We start from the raw sequence: 22,203 nt of genomic DNA, 5'->3' as shown, positions 1-22,203 counted from the left end.
CACTGACTTTTTTTGTTATAGAAACTCAATGAGTTCTAATCCCATCATTGTTAAACAAGTGTCCCGAGTCTTAGAGTGGAGGACTTTTGTCTGACCTCACTTGGTACTAGATGCTTGATCCGGAATAAGCTACTTACTTTCTTTGTGTGTCTGTTTTATGTATGGCTGTTGTGAGGGTTTAACATTGTCCAATAGGTAGTAGGTACTGAAAGAATGTTATCATTTTTAAAATAAAAATCTGCATCTCACTGTTACTGTCTTTCATGTAAGTAATTGTCATCTTGTACCTCACTTGATCAGATATTGTAAATTACCGCACTGAGCTCTCATTGTTACTAGGTGATTCTGAACTTTATCTTAAATTCTTCCATTTAAAAATTTTAAACTTAGATGATCTTGATGGCCATTTAAATTAAAATACCATTTATTGTTCCCATGTTTGTATCATTTTCCCAAAAATACTGATTTTTTTTTCTTGAAATTGCTATTTAGTAGAGTTCACAGCATATTTCCTTTATAACTCATTAACTATTCATTGTTCTCTTATGGGTGGGCAGGGGAAATGAAAGGTACAGGTTCTGGAGCCAAGCCACTTATCCAGGAAAGTGGAGGAAGCCATTTCCACCACCGAAATAAATAAAGCTTCCCTTGTAATCTCCTTTGAGGTAGAATATTGGGATGCAGGTATATTCCTGAGATTCTGAATCTCAGAGCTTTGGAGAGAGGTCCTCCTTCAGAAGCTCAATGGCCTTGATTTACATGGCAAATATATTGGGAAATATTGTTCCAGAGTCTTTTAAGTGGTCAGAGGAAAGATGATTATGCAGTCATCTGGGGGAATTTGGGGCGGTCTAGACAGACAATCTAGGAAATTCTGGAAAAGATATTATCAAGATAGCTTGTCTAGACAATATAAAATTTAATTTTCAAATGCTTAAGCTGCCTTAAGAGAGAATCTGCTTTAAGTTGATCTATACTGGTACTTAAAATCCTACCCTTGAATTTAGACAGTTATGCCGGTTGTGAAGTTGAAAAGAAGAGACAATGTGTGCTTCATGCCCTTAGGAAAAGAATAACAATGATGGAAAGATTGGAAGAAGAAGGTACAGTGATCAGAACTGAGGCTACAGTTGTTGGATTAGCTCTCGTGAAGTTTGAATTTACTAACTTCTGTTTGCAAGGATGGCTTTTCATATAGAACCAGGACATATCGTTGTCTTATATTTTAGTTTATAAGTAGCATGAGTGCTTTGCTATTACCTGCTCTATACTACATAAAATAATGAAATAGTACCCTCTTTAAACCTCTGTTCTGCCTTTACATAATGAAGATTATTTCATCATACAAAAAAAAAAAAAAAAAGAAAGAAACATTTTGCTTTTTGCTTTTATTATGGCCTTTGTGGACATTTTAACATTCAATTTTTTTCTTTGCTGTGTTCTTTCTTTAAAATAACTCATTATCTTACACTGAGTTCCCCAAATTGTTGAAACTCACTGTTAGGAAATGATACAGTGGACTTAGCTTTTCAGATAACTGATGTCACAGAAGTAAAGACATCACTTTGGAAGCAAATCAAGACTCCCTTTGTGATTTAACAGCCTCAGATCTTGCAGGAGGAAATTAGCAGTTGCTTTAAGTAATGATAAATAGTTTGAGGGAAAAAAAAGAGAAAACCCTTGCTTAGTCTTCCAGTTAGAAAAATAGGCCTTATTTTACACTCCTAGCATTTTAATAGCAATATTTACACTCCTGAATACTGTATTCCAAAATCTACTCTTGCCATATAGTGAATGTCTTCTGACCACACACAGTATGTCATTGATTACTGTATTAAACAGATTTTCTGTTTCCTGTAGTACAGTTGGGAATTGGTAGACCTATTAATTAACTCCAGTTCTATAAGATATGTGTCAATCAATTCTTGGGTATCTGCCAGTGGTTTTTGACACTGCAGATAACTGCCAATGAGGTCACATACTTTATGCACATGTGTGTGTTTATCATAAAATGCACAGTTCACAGAAAGAGTGATTCAGAGCTAGAGTACAGATGAGTTTTGAGTTTAAACTCTCAGTATCCATGCCATTCAAACGAAAAGTGTAAGTCATCCTTACAAGACAGAATATTCCCAAATGGCTCTTAGTATATGGTATTTCCCCTTCAAATTTACATCTGCTAATAACAAAAATGTATGAGTTTTGGACGAGTATAGCTTTTCAAAAAAGTCTCTGGATGCTTTCTCAAATTCCAAATGGGCCTTTTCTATATACCGGGCAGGAAATCTGAAGAAAGATGGACCCAGATGAGAGCTGGAAAATATTAACTCTATAAATACTCTCATAATGTCATGATCTCAATTTATGATTGAACCAAGGGGACATTAAGAAATGCAGTGAAGCTTAATGGCTATCTCCAAGGTCATTTCTGTAATGACAACCCATATATCTAGATATAAAATAAAATGTTTTGTCTGGTTCTTCCCTTCCATGAAGAATAAGACTTTGCTTTTATGCAAAACTTTGAATCAAATGCTCTTAGTAGGAGTCTTCAAGGCCAAAATGCTATTTAAGTGGTAGTTAGTGCTCTGGTGACTAATTTATACATCTGTCTAACCTCTTCTTATTGTGTTCTCTCTCTCAACGCATGATGCTGTTTATCTCAGTAGAGCACAGGTTTATTTCTAGGAGGAAATGTACTAAAGCTGAGAAATTTAGATGTCTTGGTAAAACAGTGAGGAGTTACTTTTGGGTAACTCTTTCTGTCTTTCTTAGATTATACATTGAAGTCTGAATTTACTTTTTAGTGGACTAACTTAGGTGGGAAAAGTCAGGATTCCTTGGAGATTTCTTCTTGGCTACTCATTATTTCCACCAGAGGCAGTGTGTTCCTCATTTGCACCACTGACTAACATGTTGTTAGACCAAGTCCATTATGATTTCTAGGTCTCTCTTTCCTAATATTTCAATACTTGAATCATGTTGGAAGGTGGGCCTTTATAAGTTACCATGCTGAATAAATAGTACCGCCATTTATATTGCAAATTAAATTTATTATTTTTTATTTAATATTTTTTGAAAGACAGAGTGGGAGCTGGAGAGGCACAGAGAGAGAGGGAGACCCAGAATCTGAGGCAGGCTCCTGGCTCTGAGCTGTCAGCACAGAGCCTGATGTAGGGCTAGAACTCACTTGCCATGAGATCATGACCTAAGCTGAAGTCAGACACTTAACCAACTAGGCCACCCAGGTGCCCTCTTGGAACTTAAATTTTAAAACACTCTTATATTTGTATTTGAGGAACAGACTCATAGTTCATAAATTCTGAGTGAACTTAACAGCTCAGCAATGTATTTTTCATGAGCTATTAACATTCTAATTTCTAAATATTATCAATAAGACAGTTTCTCAAAATTAATAGAACTAGTAGTTAAATGAGGTAGTAGGGGGACCTAAGTCATGATTAGAAACAAGGTTAGAAAAGAAAAAAGTTCACAAATGATTAAAAAAAAAAAGTGAGAGAGAACCAGAAATCCCCCTCACCCTGTTTAAAATGTTACAAATCACCATTTTATTTTTTGACTTGTTTGCTCTAAATATGTGATATGAAAACACCATAGTAATGACATTAATATTTTACCTTCTACCACATATTTGGTTCATTTGAAAAAAAGATTTTTTTCCTCAAAGTATTTCACTGTGTTTTATTCCTAAGAACAATGTCAGATAAAAATGGAAATGTTAGCATTCAATTCTTAGGGTATTTAGTCTCATGTTTTATCAGATCTGGTTTACCTACTGCCAGAAAAATAATTTGGACCAAATTAAATAGTTTTCTAAAGGCTATCCATATTGGTTCAATGACGTCATTGTCAATTACTTCTTAAAAGTCTTTAGTGTACTCAGCTTTTGAATCACATCTTCATTCATAATCAACATAGGTATAAGGACTGACTCATATACAGCATGTTAATCAAAATATTTTTTCTTCTCCTGAACCCTCAAGAGCTAGCATGGATCAAAGACCTTCCATTTATTCGATCTAGCCGGTCACTGGAGGTATAGACTACCCAAGTTGCTCTTTCTCCTATCTATGTCTTTTTGATTGATTCCTCTGCACTCATTCCTCATATGATCTATTTTAAGAAGAAATATGTACCCATAAAAACTTTTAATTTGTTACCAATATTACATTTTACAGTAAACATGAAGAGTAGTACTAAACCCTGTTGCCTTAAGGAAAATAGCAGAGTAGGCTTAGACTGAATTTCCACAGATCAGAATATATTTGCCTTCTCTTGCAGTGTTTCAAATAGGCATCAGCAAGTTATCTTGCAGATTTGTTGCATATGGTTCACTTTGATGATAATCTGAAAAAATAATATAATTGCATACTAAATTATTTGGATAACTACCTCATAATCATTTAAGATATTTGTTTCTTTGCTTGGGGATTATGATCATGTGAGTGTCAAGAAAACTCCTTTAATTTTCTTGGGCTAATGAGAAAGAAACAAAGGTTGACTTGATATGCAAATGATGTATTCCTGCCAAGAATAAGCCAAAGTAAGGTCAGAGTGGACTGTGTGAAGGAACGTTTTGCTGTGGTTGAAAGAGAGAAAAGTGGTTAGAAAATTCAGTCACTCCAGAGCACAGAGGAGGGTTGGTTTACCAGAACCAAAGACTGTAGCTTCTGGACACTAGAACCATGTTCATATTGTAAGAAGGTATTTACTTTTTAGAATACACAGGGGTATCGTTATCACTTTGCATTAGTATTGCAAATTTTAATTTTGTTCCCTAGTTTTGTTGGTACTTAATTTTAATCATGAAGAACATATAGTTCCACAAATTTACTTACTTTTAGGAAATATATGATAGAAGGTAAACCTGACAGTACAGTAAGAAGATACCTTGTGGTAGTTTTTAAGCAGATAGTATCCCCTCTTCTCTGTGTTCACATCTGAGGATGCTCTCCTTGCCCTAGTGTGATGTCCCCTGGTCATGGGCTCCTCATGGCGCTCAGCTGCTCCAGACTTAACATATGTGGTTAATTTGGACAGGATGAGAGCCGGGGAAGTAGAAATAACAAAGGCTGGTGATGGGAATCAGCGTGAGGTGATGAGAACAGCACTGAGGTGAAAAGGAAAGACATAATGAGAAAACCAGTACTTTTGCAATAGAAGTTTTATTTATTAAATAGATTTGAGTAGATACTAGTCATAATAGAAGCGTAACATTTATATCTTAAGTTCTTTAGATTTGTAGCTACATTTCTGCTCACTTGCTACAATCAATGCCCAAATGACCTTGGAAGCAATTTGTATTCAGATGACTAATTCAATAGAGATAAAACTGACTTTACTAACAATGTAGGAAACATTTTTCCTAAGCCACGTCCTCATAATAATAGTGAGGAATATAAATAAAAATGTCTGCCCCCAAAGAGCTAACATACATGTAAATCTCTAACTTAAACATAGGTGAAACATCAGTAATAATAACAGTTATATTCCCAACAACTAACACTTATTGAGGAATAAGTGCTTTGAATTTGTTACCTCATTCATTCTTCACAAAGTCTGATGAGCTAGGTACCCTTATATTCTCATTGTACGCTTGAGAAAGGTAAGGTTTTCATGGGTATTTTGTAAATGTACCTGAGGCAAGCATCCTGTTCAGTGGTTTGTGTCTGAGACCACAACATGCTCCTTTCAAAGAAGTTACTAACAGCATATAGTGGAAGAGGAGTGATGAAGTCATTCATTCTAATTTAGAGGACTAAGTTAAGGATTTTTGTGTTGTATTTATTTTATATTTTGAAAATACTCAACAATACTTCAGATTCATTGCCTGGTTTGAACAGGTGATGACTGTAAATAAGGGGAATTCATGAAGTGAACAAAGGCATTCACATTTCAGTTGGAGTTAGAAAAATGAGTGAAGTATTGATAGTTGTGAAAGATGGTCGAGACTAGAAGGGCAGAATAAAAGGACAGAGTCATAAATGAGGAAATGGCAAATATCCCAGTGTGCAGAGAGTATAGTGATTTCAAAAAAGAAGGCTGGAAAATTAGGATCAACTTGAATTTGGGGAAGCCAGTCAAGAGCAATATAAATTTTTTGAAGAGACTATTATCGCTATGATTGGCTTTAAAACATGTTTTCACGTAAACACATTTTTGGTGTAAATGTAATTGGGAGGGGTTACGGAGTGATGAATGGACATATAGCTGTGTCCATTTTGAGAGTGTGGCAAACGTTTGAGTGGTGACATGATGAGAGCCTAAACTAATATTGAGCGAAAGATATTAAATATATTTAAAATCCTTACAGGAAAGTAAAAATAAAAATAATATCCAAATCTCCTAAGCTACTAGGTGAAATACAGATGAGAAGAGGACACTGTTTAAATTCTCCAATAAAAAATGCTTTCCCAATTCCTTTGGGATAATTAGAGAAACACGTTTTGTAGCATATTGTGGTTCATGCACACTCAATTTTCACTTCTAAGTCTACAAATAAGCTGAATTTATGTTGTGCATAAAACATTAAGCTATCATATGCAAAGTTATGTGAATTTCTCACCCATAGTGTATCTCACAAAAGCATGATTTCTCCAAGCTTGTAAATCCAGAGAATGCTATTTTGTGTAATGCATATGTGAAAGCAATTCAGACACATTGTTTAAAAAATAAAAATAAAAAACAAAAAACAACTAAATAGAAAGAAATAAAATATACAGTACTTAGAAACAGTGATTTTAATGAAAAATCTGAGCTTTATTTTTAATTACATTTTTACGTTATAACTTATTTTGTGAAATTTTTATAAAAATGAAACATCTGATTTATCCTTTGTTATTCTGTTCAGTTTCTCTCCTGCTACAGCTATTCCCCATGATTTTTTCATTATGTGTATTAATATTAATGCCTGTCATTGTTGGGATACTTGATGGCTTTATCAGTATTTTATAGCAGTTTATTTTTACAACTCTGTGATGAAAGTGTTGTCTCCATTTTTTAGTTTGGGAAACTGAATTTTAGCGCGGTTCATCATACTTCTATCACACAACTAATTAGTCTCCTGCCATAATCATCCTAGCATATTGCTTTTTGGTAACGTAAATCTTATGTCTGATATTGTACTACTTATACTTTATTGGAATGATGCTACATCATGTTTTCTTTAATGTTTTTTTTTTAATTGTGGTAAGAATAATTAACACAAGATCTACTCTCTTAATACCTTTTAAGTGCATGGTTCATTATTATTAACTATAGGCGTAACGCTGTACAGACGATCTCTAGAATTTAGTCATTTTGCATAACTGAAACTTTATACTTGTTGAGCAGCAAATCCCCATGTCCCCTACCCACAGTCCCTGACAACCACCATTCTACTCTCTATTTCTGAGACTTTGGCTATTTTAGGTTCCTCCTTTAAGTGGAATCATAGAGCATTTGTCCTTCTGTGATGGTTTATTTTATTTAGCATAATATCCTTCAGATTCATTCCAGTATTATTTGCAGTAGCTAAGATATAGAAACAACCCAAATATCCATCAACAGATGGATGGATAAATAAAATGTGGTAGAAACATAAAATGGAATATTATTAAGCCTTAAAAAAGAAAGAAAGCCTGCTATTCAGCAACATATACTGTGTGTTCATTAATACTCAAGTCTAAAACCTCTCAAAACAATGAATTGCAAGTGAAATGAATTACAGCTTGCTTTATTGGAAGCCTCTTGAAAGAAACATTAAATTTTTTGTATTAAAAATGTGACAGTGCCTGTCATCTTGGTAAAATTTCATGGCAGTGATAAATTCATGGAATCTTTTAAAAGATATGGTAATGGGGCACCTGGGTGGCTCAGTCGGTTAAGCGTCCGACTTCAGCTCAGGTCACGATCTCACGGTCCATGAGTTCGAGCCCCGCGTCGGGCTCTGGGCTGATGGCTCAGAGCCTGGCCTGCTTCCGGTTCTGTGTCTCCCTCTCTCTCTGCCACTCCCCCGTTCATGCTCTGTCTCTCTCTGTCTCAAAAATAAATAAACGTTAAAAAAAAAATTATAAGATATGGTAATAATATAATCAGGGAGTCATGTTTCAGTAAAAGAAATGCTAGGATACCTCACAGAAACATACTTTCTGATTCTACTAATTCTGTCTCTGTGTAATCTTAATATTGAGCCAAGATAAACAAAGCATACCTGCTTGTGCTTCTACTCAAACACACAGGAGAGTGGTAGTATGTTTTATAATCAAGGAGAATTTTAATTCTTTTTCATCCCAAAGGGAAATGCAGAATCTGTAGCATTAATAGCAATATATTTTAAATAGAATACTTAAAATATAAAAAAATAAAAATTGGTTTTCTCTCATTTAAAGTTAGTGAAACATATCCTCTTTTTCTTAATATTTTGATTATGTACTGTCTCAAGAATATAGAGAAATCTGGATGCTGATCTATATAAAATTCTAGATTCTCTAATAAACCGAAAATATGTAATTTATATGGCAAATTATCAAAAAACAGAAAATTGGCAGTTATTATTCTGTTTCTTAATATAAATGGCTCTTTTTAATCTACTAATGCCTATGAAGATATTGAATATTAGTGTATTTGAAAAAACTATCTTTTTTACTCAAATTTAATTTTGTACTTAAGAGTCTTTAGAAATTCTGGCCAAAACAAATGCATTTAGAGAAATGTAAATTTACATGAAAGGACATCCTTTAATCACTGTCTAAAAACTTGGCCAGCATAAGCCTTGAAATTTTATTTAACACAATTGCTTCTGTCTTTGCATATTTTGCCCTTACACTTTAGTAACTTAAATCTATTCCTTTATAAGTGATAGAAAATTTGGTATCAGGGTCTATGCACAGTTTTGAGATTTGTACATTTACATGCAGGCAATATAGTTTCAAATTGTCAGAAATCAAACTGTATAGAATGACTACTTTCCATTTTTATTTTATTTTTATTTTCCAGTCTGACATTTTAATTCAATTTTGCATCTTTGGTCACTGAAAGCAATCTCAAGAATTGCTGAGTGGTTAAAAAGGGAGTCTAATGGGATCTAAAATCAATTCACAGGTCTGTCACTGATTCATTGTGTGACTTTTGCTGCCACCGAAATGACATTAAATTGGTCTCCTCAAAATTTTCACACCTCAAGATTTCTCACGTGATAAAAAAAATAGTTACCTAGAATGCATTATGCATATTCACTTAAGAAAATAGGTTAGTGATTAAATACAGGACTAGCTTCTATTTCAGCAAGTTACCTCACTTGTGATGATCACAAAGCTTTACACAGAGGCTTAAAGTCTGAATCTTTCTAATGTTGCAAATGGGGTTCTGTATACATGCCAGGGTTCAAGCTCCTTTTAAGTGCTTCTATCCTGGCAAACTTTTTTTTTCTTTTGATTTACATTTTGTTGGCATTTAATAGCTGTCTTACCTCATATTTAAATTACTTAACCTGGAAAGGATGAATATTTAGTGCCCCACATTTCTTGCCCTTTGCTGGCCTAAATCTTGGAGGCAAATGTAAGATTTGCCATAAGGAATACCTTTTCTTTGTATTATCTCATGCTAGATAGCAATTCTAGCTAATAATACCTTGACACTACATCACATTTTTGCTAACAGCATTATGGAATTTTTTTAAAATTCATGCTAAAATTCCATAGTCTCTTAGACGTAAGTAAAAATCTTTTTTTCCCCTAGAATGGGGTGTAATAACTCACCTGACAGATGAATAGGAAAAGATGATGTAAACGGTAAGCAAAATATAACCATTTTTACAATGCAAACATCTAGAAAACTAGAAGTGAACTGACATACCCTCGTTTATAAAGTACATCAGAGGCAATCAGTAGTTTCCAATGTCTTGATTAAAATCAACTTCAGGTAAAAAAAAAAAAATGAAATGAAGTGTTTGCTGTATGAATGCTTGAATAACAAAAAAATTAGTCACATTTGCTTTTCTACTTTGCACTTAACAAGTCCAAAACCTTACTAATCTCCTAAGACAGAAATAAGAAGTATATTTCAACTATGCTGCTCAGAAAAAGATATGATCTGGGAAGATTTTAGTACCAGAAATTAAGTTGGAAAATTTGATGTCTACGTAACTACTTCAGGTTAGTACTATGCTGAACACAGAGCTGAGCACTATCTGATGTCTCACTTAAAAAAAAATTTTATGAAAAAAAATTATATCCAGAGTTAAACTGTGACCACATTTCCGTGAAATTCTTATTCAAAAATACATGTTTATGAAATACCAAAGCTTACCATTAGCATGTAGCTCATCAGATTTCTATCCTTCATATTTAATATAGGAAATTGAAGCTCAGATTGCTTCTAAAATATGATGGTTACTTAGCGGCAAAAGCTGAACTTAAACTCAGTTCTCCTGACAGCTAATTCAGATTCTTTTCTAGTTTACTATGTTGTCTTCACTTTCATTGCCAAACATGTAAAAAAAAAAAAAAAAAGCCATGAAAAAATTTTCCATGGATGCCAAGCTTTGTATCAAGTTTTTGTTTCCAAAATTAAAATAAATTGAATAACCTTAGATATTTATTTTTAAAAATACAGTTACCCTTTACTTTCTCTAGGGGCTCATGGTCTGATTATAAACATTAGCAAGTAATTTCAGAGAAGAATTGTATGGTTTCTTTCACAAAAGTACTATTTCTTTATTGAAAATGAGTCAGTTGCCTCTTTAAAACAGATAACATTTGAACATTGTTTCAGTACTGACTTTACGCTTTTGCCCTTTTTTCTCAAAAAGTAGCTAGATTTAAGATGATTTCTGTTAGTTGAAGCAGTCAACACATATCAAATATTATCAAAGGAAATAATTGAAAACATTAGGAAAGCAACCAGAGCACAAGAATCATGCAAAATTTCACCCACACACCTCTGCATACAGTGGACAAGAATGACTAAACGCTTTGATCTTTCCTGGATAACATGAAAGAGAAAAAGGGAAAAAGCAACATCTGTTAGAAAAAAAAAAAGTTTAATGAACAGGGTGGAGACTAGTTGAGTGTTGACATAAAACATGAGAAAAGAAAAATTCAGAAACAAAATTATTTATGGTCACAGACCTCAATAGGTCCAAAGAGATAAGTCAGATTTACAAAAAAGTATTAAAGTGAATGCAGTTTGATTTATATTTAAAACAAGGATAATTCCTATTGTGAGTTCTCTATAATTGTTTTTTTCTACAGTTGTTATCAATAGGAAATATATGTGTAAGGTTGTATATCTATATATATGACGTTTGTACATAAACCTATATATAATATATATTGTATGTATGTGCATATTTATATCCATAGTGATGGCAGTGTCTTAGACAAAATTGTGAAAGTGTAGTATGAGGAATATAAGTCAACTTAGACTGCCTGAACATGTATTTATAAATATAGGCTTTAGTTTTTTTTCCATTTAACTTAAGGAAATAAATGTCTGTTGTGGGAAAAGTGATTGTTTTAAAACAGATCAATTTTATATACAGGTGAAATTTGCCTGGGCATTGTCATCCAACTATCATTGCAAATATCCACAGCAAAGGCATTTTGTCAGTATTTTATGAGGTTGTGGGACTTTTCAGGTTTATGAGTTTTTATATCCCAAAGGGTGTTGTTCCTGGTGGTGTTTCTTTTTAGAATTGGTATCATAATATGGTGTTATAAGTGTAGATTCCACTGTCCTGTTATTTGGTATTTTCAGGGATTCTGGCTGTTACAACAGCTGTTCCCAGTCTTCTATCTGGTGGATGTTATGCACATATGTGATATTTTCTCATATATGCATAAGAATATTCTGGAATATAAGTGGATAAAATAATTACATTAGAACCTTAACCTTAATTGGACATAAATTCTTAAAATATAGTAACAAAATAAAAACTATTGAAAATGTACATAATTTAAGTTCATAGAAGCAAGCCATATTTGAGGTCAGAGAAAGTGGATCAAGAGCATAAAAAAAAAAAAAAAAATGGCAAGAAACCGTGATCCTAAATGTAATGAGAAAGGATTTAGGAAATACAAAAAGATAACTGCCTCTTACAGATTATGCCGTATGTAATAGACTAGGTTGGCTTTTCTGCCAGACTGTAGACCAGAGATGTAAAAGTCACCATTGACATATGGTTCCATTTGATAAAAGTAAGACTCTTCCCTCGCTGCCTCTTCTCTTCTACCAGTTGGCCTGTCCGGTCTGGTTTCTACACTGAAGCCAGAGCACGCTTCTTAGAAAGCAGTTGGTGACCTATTACCTTGGTTTAAGGACATTCTCTTGCTTTCTTTTAATCCTAGCAGTTAGGGAAATCTGCTTTTTGGTCTTAGTCCTTCCTACCTCTGCATCCTTTTTTGGGTACTCTTCCCTTATCCTCTCCTGAAACTCTGGAGTTTCTTTTCTTCTTTCAGTTCTTTTACATTCCCAGTCTCTCTTCCTTTGAGTCTTTGTTTTTATTTTTTTTCTATTTCCTGGATGGATCTTTCCCCTGATACTTACTTTAATAAATCCGTCTGATCTTCCTGATATCAACCCATGCATTACTTCCTTAGTTTCCCTCATTTCTCTTGTATTACAGTTAAACTAATATATACTCTCATAGCAGCACAAGCAACTTGTGATGAGTTCTGTAAAAAGGATTAGGAAATTTGTCTGAAATAGGATACATATATTGCAGATAGGATTCACATCATAAACTCTGAACTGTTAGGGATCATTTCTTTGTCTTTTAAGGGTTAATTTTTCTCATATTTTTCCTGGATAAAAAGTCACAGCATACATATTAGAATGAGAAATACAAATACTCAGCTAGTTTGAACCTTTGAATAGCACCAAATAGTCTCTTAAAAAAGAAAATCTTGGGTACTCCATATTTCAATATGAGTCATATACATTTGACATATATTGCCACCTTTATGTCAGGAATAACCCATAGTCATTAACATACAACTATGCTGAAATTTTACACTTTTGATTTTTTGTTGGTATAATTGTTTTATCCCTCATATGCATAAGGCCTTAATAGAGAACAGAGTAAATAAAAATTTCACAATAACATTTACACAGATCTGCAATTGAAACTTATTTGGCCGTTAGAGCCTTTATGCAGCAAGTCAGGAAAGAAGTAGTTGGAGAATGTACATGCCCAATCTTAAAGGAAAGATGAAAAGAAGGAAGGAAGGAGGAGTCAAAAAGGGAAGCAAGACAGGAAGAAAAGAAGGAAGGAAGGAAGAAATATACCTCAAAATCCACTTTGATATAACAGGTAGGGCTAACAATGGAATTTATTGCACAATAATAATAACAGCAACAACTACCATATTAATTTATATTTTGGGCCCTTTGTTCAAAATAGAATAGAAATTCTATGTTCTTCAGTACTCTGAGTATGACAGAGATTCTTTGGGTGCTCTCTCTTGTAACATAATGTCCGTGTTAAAGTCTACTTTTCACTCCTGGAGACTAACACACAGGAAGCAATAAATATAATAATCAATGTGATGTTCAGCAGCAGCTTTTTTTCCTGACAGTGTAAGAAAGTGGGAGTTTTAAGGTGAGAGGGCAAGGAGACAAGTAGAAGGCAAAGGCAGAAATATGTACACACTAACATTCAAAAGATAATAACTGAAGGTAGCATTACAAGAAAACTATGCGCCATTGTTTGAGTTTCGAATTAAAGCTCTCTGAGGATAAAGGCAAATTTTATTTTGGTAAAAGAATTGCCTTTCATCTTCCCCCATCAGGATTTAATTGGCAGGAGATGACACAGCTTGCTTAACAATCAGGTATTTCAGGGGTTGAGCAGTTTGACAGGGAGCAGGTTTCCCTCAGCTCTCCTTAAATGCCTTTTTTCCCCCCTCTCTGTGAACACCATGTATTTGGCATGCATAAAACATTAATTCAGTAATACTCTCAGAGAGTAGACCATGGATTAACTAGAATTCAGACTTTGGAATTTGGCAGAATATACAGAGTTGTGTAAAAATACAACCTTCATGTCTGTGATTGAAAAAAAAAAAGACATTGTAATATGGCATTTAATTTTGTTCATAACGTACTGATTTTGATTCTAGATAAAGCATCTCATTTTCTGTAATGGTTGGCAGGTTAGGAAAAGAGCATCATAATCAAAATCATTGCATGTTTTTGACTGAAAATGACTGAAGTTAGCTCTTTACTTATGACTAATTAATAAGTTAATAAATTTCTAGCTATTCATTGTGAGGAAAGTATAAATATTGCCTGAAACATGGAGTCAAAGTAAAGCAGTTTTCCTTCAGTCTCACCTAGTGTTTAGAAACCATTTTGTATTAACCACAATGTTAGCTAGAAAAGGATTTAATTCTATCACTTTACCACAGAGAGATATTGTGATCAAATATGTTTAACCTAGTAAAACACTCTGCTGAATAGATGCTGAATTGTGATGCCAAGTACTTCTCATTCTGATTCTAGTGCTCTGGATAACGTAAATGCTTTTAGTTTGGAGATTTTCTCTTCTGATGAGATGTGAAACCTACACTTTTGTGTAAGAGTATATTCTTTTTATCAGTCTACACAGTTTTCTACAGCAAGCCTTCTGACGTGTTGGACACTTAATAATATTTGTTAATTTGAGTAAATGAATAACCACCAGTGTCAGCATAGTTATTATGACTTTAAAAGTACCAATTTTAAATATTCTTGTTTTTAATAGAAAAAAAAAAAACAGTTAATCATCATTTTGTCCCACTTTGCTTCATTTTCTTTGCTTCCAAAAAATGTAAATGCCATTTTACATTTGTTGGTTCAACTCTGTCATATGCTTCCTTTTCATTGCATTTGGGTTGAATCTTTTCTCCTTGCAGAGAAAACATGCTGTTGCTGTGTGGTAAGCTCTTCGTGCACGTATTTAGGCATATTATCTAGAGACATTGTGTTACCTGCCTGTTGTTTAAGGAGCAAACATTAAATAATATATTTTCAGAAATGAAAAGGACATCTCATGATACAGCAGCCATTAGCACTCTGTCAAATTCCTAGATTTTTTTAAACATGCGTGTTGATTTTTCCCTGCGATACTCTGAACTTCCATAGTTTTATTTACAAAGTTCTTAACAAGAACTATAGGCACATACACCTCCACTGGAACTTAAAAAATAAAAAGCATCTTTTATAATATTTGTATTATTTTATTATTCAGATAATATGGAATCAAACTTCAAATCTTTCAAATATTCACAAACAGTTTCTTTAGTTTATTTTCTATAATAGGACAGACCTAACTTCACATCTTTTATAATATAATAATAATATTGAGATTTTCAAATATATTGTCCTTCGAATGTTTTAACTGTCTTACGTATTTAGTGTCTACATGTTAGATATTTCAAATTTAAAAATCATTTTTGAATTATGTATTTCATAACTTTTGAAACTGAGTTTCAGAGCACAAAAGGCTTTCTTTCTAGGTAATAAATGTAGCTGCTTAAAGCAATATACAGTATACTTAAACCATTAATTGTTTCTCTATATAAATATATATATAATAGTTTTATGTATATATATGAAATATATATAATATATAAATATATATAATATATATAAATATATATATATATTATATACATACCATCGTTAGAGCTGCATAATTATAAAAAGCATGCCATTTCTAAAATGAGCCTTGCAGTGAATTTACCATAAAAAAAATGCCAATAATTACTTTGAAAGCATGGCTATGTTTTCATTAGATGTTTTGGTAACTTGAAATTATAGCATAACCATACATGATTTAAATACACATCACTTCAGTCAAGTAACTGAAGGTAACAGACTGTTAAATGGCTATCTTCATAACTGCACTTGAACTAAAATCAGTAACTTTTTAACATGTCCGTTTTATCTCTGAAACAATATTTGCAGTATGGTATTTGTTCCAATATTAATAGTTGACAAGTTTTTGTAGATTTGTATCTAAAAAGTTAAAAATACTCTTATTGAAGAATTTACTATCAGTGAAGATTTATTTACTTTAAAATGGCAAAAATTGTACCAGTTATACCAATAGTAGTATATGTAACATATATTCTTCCACAAGAGGAGTACCCAACTGAGCTGTACTGAGATCTTGACATTTTGTTCCTATTTAAGAGGAAGTGTTTAACACTCTTCTCAAAATATGCTGCAAAGTAGTGCTTGAGATGAGTGTTTACATATAATTTTTCACCAAATGGCCTTTTTTCCCTAATAGCTCTAAATTGACTCATCATTGGGTCTTAGGAGAACTATTACTTCAATGACAATTGTACTCTTAGTATAAGCTCAAAAGAGTTAAGCAGAGAACTTTAAAACCCCTGTTCCATTGTTTCAAATTCAGAAAAATATACCATGAAAGAGCACTCAGAGCAACATTCAGAGACTTCTCACTAACAAAGGGATGATTATGTCTTATTTATTTTTGAATTCGCAAACTACTGTTTCATATTAAAGTTGTTTTCATCTTGTTGGACAGGAAGTTGAGAAAAATAAATAGGATCATGCATCTCATACCATTTTTAAAAATGTGTCAAATTTTATAGTCAAAGAATAATAAAATATTATATTATCTTTAAAATATGAAATGCGTCTCTGTGATCAGTCAACATATAGTACACACAGAGTATCATTTGTGCTATATCATGTTAGTGGTAAATAAAACTGAACTAAGGAGTCTTACCTTGAGTAATGTAGAAATTACTTAGAGACACAAATCTGCCAAAGTCAGCAAACATATTTTCAACAAATACTTGTTTTTGTGTTCACTTTATGATATCAACATTATGGATTTATATTTGAAAGATAAATTTGACCTGTTTTCTGCTCTCAAACCCTACATGGGCATTTTTTGGAGAAAAAAAAAATCATACTTGACATAAAGCAATGGTCAGTTATCATAGTTATGTAGAAAGTACCACAGAAGTCTCAATTTTGGAATATCCAGTTTTCCTAAGAGTATTTAAGCTGGTTCCAAAGCAGGTCAAGACAAGTATAGGATCATTTCCACAAATGGGAGAAACACAGAGTAATAAAAGTGAAACATGATGCAAAAACATGAAGAAAGTCCAATGGCAGTCAAATAATGTAATAATGCCATAGGTTTTCAGAGAACAGAAATCAGTGGGAATGAACTGTTTGGGAAAGGTTTCAAGAAGATAGTAATAAAAGCAGTTAACAATACAGTGACAACAATAAGCTATTTTTGAGTTATTTCTGAACACTTTTCTGTATAACTTCTGTTTATACTTCAGAACTCCACTTAGATGTCCTCTCAGGAAAGCCTTGTCTGTCCACCTCATTCCCACTACCCACTCAAGCTAAATCACCATCATTTTTCTTGTACAATTGTATTCTTCAGCAATATACATGAAAATTACATGAACATTGTATATGTATTTGTTTAATGTCTGTCTTCCCTACAAAACTGTAAGTGACAGAGGACTGACAGCGTCTCTATCTTACTCAGTTCTGCAACTTCCATCCCTAGCATGAGGTAGGATCACTAAGAATATTGTAAAAATTAATGACTACATTTTCAAACACTATGCCAAGTAGTTATCTTATTTCATTGCTACAGTAGTCTAAATAGGCAGATTGTTTTCTTTGTTTGTTTGTGTGTGTATCCCAGATGAGAAAACTTGGAATTAGGTTAAATAACCAATGCAAAATCACACACCTAGGGAATCCCAGAGTCACAATTTGAACTCAGATCTCTATAACTACTAATGTCTTAGTACAGTAATTATATTAAGCTACTTGAAAGTAAATTCTGATAATGATCTGAAAGGGTTTTGATAAATCAATGGAACGAAGTAAATATTTTCACTAAAGAAAAAAAAAAACAAAGAAAAACAAAGACATGAAATTAATGCCAAAGTTACTATTTTCATTGGATAGTGAAGAGAATATGCTCAATAGACCATTTTGCATAAATTAGAGAGTAGAATAACAATGAGGTTGGGCATTAGCATTAGGCCAAATTATGAGGAATCTTGAGAGAAAGTTCTATTTTATATATATATATATATATAAAATGTGTGTGTGTGTATATATATATATATACACACACACACACACACACGCATACATATGTATACATACATATGTATATGTACATATATGTGTGTGTGTGTATATATATATATATATATATATAAAGCTACTGAGGATTGTTGCATTGAAAGTTAATATAATGGAAGCAGGTTTTACAGAATTTAAACAGCTAGTGAAGTATATGCTGAAGTGACGGGTAAAACAGTAGAGTCTTCTTGGAAGCTAAGCAGAAGTCTGGTATTGATGTAATCACAGCCAGTACTTGAACAACGAACGTAGAAGAAAAAAATATAGAAGAGGTTCTTTGGTAGAAGGATAAAAAAGGTTTACTAATTGACAGATAATAAAGAATAAATGAGACTAATAAGCCAAGGGTATGTTCTGGGCTTTGGACATGTGTGACAAATCCCGTTGAGTTCATTCATAAGATTTGAAGCATCATTGAGAATTGACTTGATGATAAGATCGTGGTGTTGAACAAAGTGCAGTGCTTGGTTTCCACTGTGTCGAGGTTAGGGTTTGGAAGAGTCATCCAAGCAGCGTGTCACTGAGGCAAGTACTGAGCTGAAGGAAGAAAGAAGTGTAGACAAGGAGGTCATGACTTAGAAGTTTTGAGTAATAATTAAGGTGAAATGAGATATAAGAAAGCCTTAGCTTCTTAGCCTTAGCAAAGGCACTTTTGGTGAAACCTGGGGAGAAGTAATGAAAGACCAGGAAACAGGGGTAGCACAAACACAGAATCAAAACAAAAAATCATACCTGGAAATAGGCACTCAGGATCTCCATGTTCAATGAAAATACCAAGGAACACCAGATAGGCCGCAAAGATTAAAAAAATAATAAAATGAAAAAAAAAATTGAAAAAAGCTTTGTTCTAACTCCCCTGGAGTTAGAACAAGAAAGTCATTGATGTCTTCTAATATGACCCTTCCAGTGGAAGAGTGGGAAATGGAATTCAGGAAAAGTGTTTATGTAGAAGAAATAATTGAGGAAAAGGAATAAAAAACAAGTTATATGTGAAATTTGGCTGTGAAAGGAATCCAATTCAAGGGAGTGTAGGTCAGCAGGAAAAGAGAGTTATGCAACTGGCTAAATTTATCTTGATGTGTTTAAAATATATTTCCCAATTAATCCTTTGAAAAAAACCCAAGACTTATCTTTGTTTCTCAGGTCTGTCATTTGCTGCACAGGGCCCTGGTAATCATTTTGAGCATATGAAGAAACAAGTTAAGACAGCCTGTGGTAGGGCATGATTAGAAGTAATGGTTCCTTGTTTCCAGAGTATTTTCTCAGTACACAAACCACATCTTTTGTGCTGTGGATTTTTAAAATCATAACATTTCATGTAACAACAGCTTGAACAGCTAAACCTACTATCTTCCACTGTAATACCTTGGCCATGGATATAATTACTGTAAATTCCAGTTCTGTTAATTATCATTTGTACCCCTTGGAGCATAAGCAATGTCCTTGACCTTCAAGTGAATAAAATGATATCTACCACATAGCACGGTTGTGAGGAATATAAATACAATATGAAAATGACAATAAAAATAATAGCACAGTTTCTATGTTACTGTCACATAGGAGAAAACAGCCTTAGGGAGGTGAAAGTTAGAGTCACACAACTCTGAAGCAGGAGAGCCTGGACTCAAACCCAGGTGCTCAAATTCCACAGACTGCAGAAGTGCCAGCACAAGACCTAGCATCTTCTTCTCTTCTCAGCTGGTGCTGCTGTGATTAATGCTAGGACCAGAGAGAGGGCTGGCAAAGAGAAGAGTGTGGCCCTAGCACCACAGCAACAGCTGCAGCCTTCATGCCATCGCTGCTGACCCTCTGGTCCTGTGAAGTGATCACACAGGTCACCTATGGGGAATTTAGCCGTCGGGGTAGGAAAACAGGAAAGACAGCATTGCTCTGTCCTCTTCCCTGATCTTGCCTGGCACCTGTCTTTGGAAATTCAAGTGCTTACAACTGCCAGACAAAAGCAAAAATTATGTAGAAGACAAGCAGTCTAGGTTAACCATACATTTGAGGTTTAGTTACACTTCTCTGTTCCAAAACACTGGACTTGTCAAACCTTCTAATGACCAGCCATGCCTTCCTGGTAACCCATTCATATGCGTTATTTTCCATTTTGTCCCATTTGTTTTCCAGACTGCAAGGGGTGGGGGGATACAAAATACTGGAGGAGAATGATAATTTCATTCATTTTCATAGGGTAAAAAGATGTAAGAAAATTAGTAATAGAGCAGGGTGCTTAAGATGAAATGAATAGTTCAACAAATATATTCCATGTTTCATAATTGTCCTTTGTTAAATATTCCTTAACTTTATCTGCAGGAAGATTTCAGAATTACAAAACGTCAAAACTTTACCACATAATTCAGGATATCCCTCAACTTCCTTCCCACCATATTTTCTCCTTTCTTGATTTTGCGACCATTTTTAATCTCCATCTGTGTTTGCTCAATGTCCTCACCCCAGCCCACCAGTTACTCTTTCCCCCCAGAACAGCATCTAAGATTTTATGGTCAGGTTCAAAGCTCCGTGTAATATGATCTCCTCCTACATCCATGTTCTCATTTCCTATAACACCCCCTCTCATCCTCCCTTTGCTCCTCCTAAACTTCAAATACAGTCCATTGATTCAGTTAGCCAAAAATTATCTCATTCCAAATGTCGCATCCTCCCCTACTAATATAAGCATATCCTTATCCTCTATTCTTAATATCCCTTGAGAAACCTACATTCTTAGGCATCACATTACATAGGAATTTTCAGGTTTCATCATACTGTAACTTTACTTTTCCTGATGGAATTATCTTTGACAGTGTATGATGGTTGTGAGTAACAGCTTACAGGTAGCTTTGCAGAATATTGGACAGAATATCATAAAGACAAAAGTCATTCACTTACTGTTGAGAACAGATCCCTGCCTTATTTTGTTCATGTTCAGAAATTTGGATTTAAACATTAGGATATTTGAGGTAAGGCTGCCTGGGTAGCTCAGTCAGTTAAGCATCCGACTCTTGATTTCGACGCAGGTCATGATCTCGCAGTTAGTGAGTTCGAGCTCTGCATCAGGCTCTGACGGTATGGAGCCGGCTTGGGATTCTCTCTGTCTGTCTGTCTCTCTCTCTCTCTCTCTCTCTCTCTCTCCCTCTCTCTCTCCGTCTCTCCCTCTCCCTCCCTCCCTCTCCCACCTGTGCTGTCTTTCTCTTTCTCTATCTCAAAATAAATAAAAAGGATATTTGAGGTAAATGGATATTATAGCTTTTTGTTAATCAACTGGAGAGCTGCTTGATTTTTCATTTTTCCTTATGTGTACTACCTTGACTTTAGGAAAATTATGTGTTTCTAAGTAAAGAGAGCTAGATTTCTAATACATACCATATCTGGGAACATAAATTTAAAGTATAGGAGACTAAGCTTGAATTCCTGATTTTTTTTTTTAATTTGTAAAGACCACAGCATTAAGTAGCTCACCAAAGAAAGTATTATGCCTCTTTTGGGAGGACTTTTTATAATACCACATAGAGAAGCTGTGTTTTTATTGCTAACCATTTAATAATCTAAATGAATTTTGCCCCCCAGTCCTTACTATTTCAAAGTAGTTTTGAGGCATTCTAAACAAAATGGGTTTGGGCATTAATTTATGATTTATGGAAAATTGGAATGACCGGATCATGTCATGTCATCTTTATATGTTTGTTCTCAACTCCCTAAAACCAGCTATCCATAGAGCTGATTGATCCGGTTTTCAAATGCTTCTGCGAGAAAATTTATAAAGCAACACGTACAGAACTACAACTCATTAGTTAGACCTGATTTTCCTGCTCTGTCATTTTATTATCTTAATTTAAAATCGCTTTCAAATCAAGTGTATCCATGTATCATTTCAGCTGATAACTCCTTGGTCATTTATTCAAAACGAGCAGTCATTTCAAAGTCTATCTGGAAGCAGTAGTCAGGTAGTCATTTTGCTGGTTTTCACAATCAGGTTTTTTAAAGTATTATTATGAAAAGAAAGAAAAAGAAAGAAAGAAAGAAAGAAAGAAAGAAAGAAAGAAAGAAAGAAAGAAAGAA

General features: G+C 33.8%; 1 protein-coding gene and 1 long non-coding RNA gene across 4 annotated transcripts in view; one reads left to right on the top strand and one right to left on the bottom strand.

Annotated features, from left to right (window-relative positions):
• SEMA3A (semaphorin 3A) overlaps positions 1-22,203 on the top strand; it is a 465,628-nt gene that overhangs the window by 336,047 nt on the left and 107,378 nt on the right. The window lies entirely within an intron of this gene.
• Positions 4,100-19,970, bottom strand: LOC125929857 (uncharacterized). The gene is made up of 3 exons (XR_007459981.1): positions 19,692-19,970; positions 4,912-5,131; positions 4,100-4,368 (listed from the first exon to the last, which is right to left on the bottom strand). It is a non-coding gene; the product is annotated as an uncharacterized LOC125929857 (long non-coding RNA).

This window comes from Panthera uncia, chromosome A2, assembly GCF_023721935.1.
Source record: "Panthera uncia isolate 11264 chromosome A2, Puncia_PCG_1.0, whole genome shotgun sequence".
NCBI lineage: Eukaryota > Metazoa > Chordata > Mammalia > Carnivora > Felidae > Panthera > Panthera uncia.
The sequence above is the reverse complement of the archived record's forward strand: the minus strand, read 5'-3'. Positions and strand labels throughout refer to the sequence as shown.